Source organism: Varanus komodoensis, unplaced genomic scaffold, assembly GCF_004798865.1.
Source record: "Varanus komodoensis strain SLA01 unplaced genomic scaffold, ASM479886v1 scaffold93, whole genome shotgun sequence".
Taxonomy (NCBI): Eukaryota; Metazoa; Chordata; class Lepidosauria; order Squamata; family Varanidae; genus Varanus; species Varanus komodoensis.
This window is the reverse complement of record NW_025336635.1, coordinates 1,038,051-1,040,711: the sequence shown is the minus strand read 5'-3', so window position 1 is coordinate 1,040,711 and position 2,661 is coordinate 1,038,051.

Here is a 2,661-nt window from a genome sequence, read left to right as displayed (position 1 = left end):
CATAGGATCGGCCCCAGGACAGAGCCCTGGGGGACCCCGCTTGTTACTGGCCGCCATCCCGATGATTCCCCGCTAATGGTTACCTTCTGCTTTCGGTCAGTCAACCATGCCCTAATCCACCGGACAGTGCTTTGGTGTATCCCAAAACTCCTCAGTTTCTCCACCAGGATATCATGGGACACTTTGTCGAAGGTCTTGCTGAAATCCAGGTATACCACATTCACTGCATCCCCTCCATCTAGCCATCTCGAAACCTTGCCATAGAATTCCACAAGGTTTGTCTGGCAGGACCCGTTTTTGCGGAAGCTGTGTTGTGTGGCTGTCAGCCTCCCTTCCCTATCTAGCATCACTAGATCTCTCTCTATTATGAGCCTTTCCATTGTTTTTCCTACAATGGACATAAGGCAAACCGGTCTATAATTCCCCATGTCCCTTCTACTACCCTTTTTGAAAATTGGGACCACTGAGACCACCCTCCAGTCCACCCGTTTCCTACGGAGGTTCCTCTTTCGTCTAATCCCTCTAAGCACCTCCTTTCGCATCCATGGCGGCGCCCTCCTCCGCCTCCCCACCTTACTGACTAGAGATATCGTCAAGGCTTGCACCTCCAAAACCTCCCTTTTGAGTGTCATCCACCCCTCTTCACCTTGCTTACCTTCCTGTAACCCAGGAGACTTTCCCCAGTCTGGCCTTCAGTTGGCCAAAGTTGGCCCTCTTGAAGTCCCAGCTTCTAGTGCTCAACCTGCTGCACGTCCCCAGTCCCCTGATCTCAAAGCAAAGGATGGAGTGATCACTCGCATCCAGAGCTCCCCTAATCTGTACTTCATCTATCAGCTCCTCCCTATTGGTCAAGACCAAGTCAAGGATGTTTCCCCCCCTCGTTGCCTCTTGGACCCTCTGTGTGAAAAACCCTCCCTCTATAGCTTCTAGGAATGACGTGAACTGGCTGTCACCGCCAAGTGAGTCCCCAACTAATATCCGGGAGATTGAAATCTCCCATAATTACTGTGTCTCTCCCCCGAGATATCCTTAGAATCTGGCCTGTCAGGACATCATCCAGGGTCTCAAGTTGACCTGGAGGGTGATAACATACCCCCACTGTCAGGTCTCTTTCTCTGTCAAAACCCCTAAATTTCACCCAGACTGCCTCTACCGAATCCCCATCTGTGCTGCATTCTATCTCACTGCATCCTATCTCTTCCCTGACGTATAAAGTCACACCCCCCACCCCTCTTTCTCTTCCTGTCCTTTCTAAAAAGGTGATACCCTTTCTAAAAAGGTGATACCCTTTTATTCCAGACTTGCCTTTCATCCCACCAAGTTTCTGTGATTCCCACCAGGTCATACCCTCCTATTCCCAGGAGAGCTTCAAGCTCTTCCTGCTTATTACCCATGCTCCTAGCATTGGTGTGCATGCACCTCAACTCCTTCCCACCGCTTCCCTTCTTTGGAGTTCCCAGCCTCCTCTTTCCTCCTATCCTCCCTGGTACCTGGCCCCTCTCTGTAGGAGTCCTGTCAGTCCCTGCAGTATCTCTAAAACCCTGCTCCCAGAGCCCTGATCCTGCCCTGACACTTGTCCAGTGCAGACACGTTACTGGGGGGCCTGAACACCCCCCCCCCCGGGCTCAGTGTAAAGTCTTCCGGACAAAGCTCACTAGAGCATCTCCAAAGGACCTTTTCCTCATCCTCGTGAGGTGTAACCCATCCCTTGCCAGAAGTCCATTGGCAAGAAACCAAGTGCCGTGGTCGAGGAACCCGAAGTGTTCCATTCTGGCGCCACACCCTAAGCCAGTCATTCACCTCGGAGGCCCTCCTGTCCCTTCCTGGCCCAAATCCCCGGACAGGTAAGATTGACGAGAACGCCACTTGGGCCTTCAGCTCCCTGAGCTTCTTCCCCAAGGCCTCGAAGTCCCTGGTGGTCCCAACCACACCCTGCCTGGCCACATTGTTTGTGCCCACATGCATCACCAGGAGCAGCTGGTGACCCCCAGAGTGAACAAGACGCTCCACTCTGTCCTTCACATGCTGGATGCGTGTGTCCGGCAGGCAGCAAACCTCCCTTGTCTCCAGGTTGGGGCGGCACACCGCCGGCTCAGTGCCCTTCAGCAGGGAGTCCCCAACAACAATCACCCGCTGCCGTATCTTCCCGGTGCTGGTGGGCAGCCGTACCCTCGCCCCCTTGCCCCCTCCTGGCCCCTCCAGCCCCTCTGGCCCTGCCCCCTTCCTCTCCGCTGCTCCTGGCCCCCTGCTCCCCTGCCCAGCCCCTCCCTTGCCTTCGCCAGGCCCCTGGCCACTCAGCCTCTCTCCCAGCCTGTGCCTCTGCTGCTCTGCCAAGAGGTCAGAGGTCATTTATGCTATGACCTCACTGGAAATCAGAACTTAGACTAAGAGCCTGCTTTCAAAAGCAGGGTTGAAAAAACTTGGAGAAAATACCTCATTGCCTGTGCATAGTGCATTCCCCCATTATTGAACAGTATGGAAAGATGAATCAGTCAAGTTTGGCTCTTCTCAGTTTCTAAGTTTTGCCAGTCCTGCTTTGTTTCCAAATCACTCGGTTCCTTAAAAACAAAACACACACACAGCAAAAGAAAGAATTCTGCATGTATGCCTTTCTCCTAATATATACATTTTGAAAGCCACCTCCTCTTATATAATTCTTTA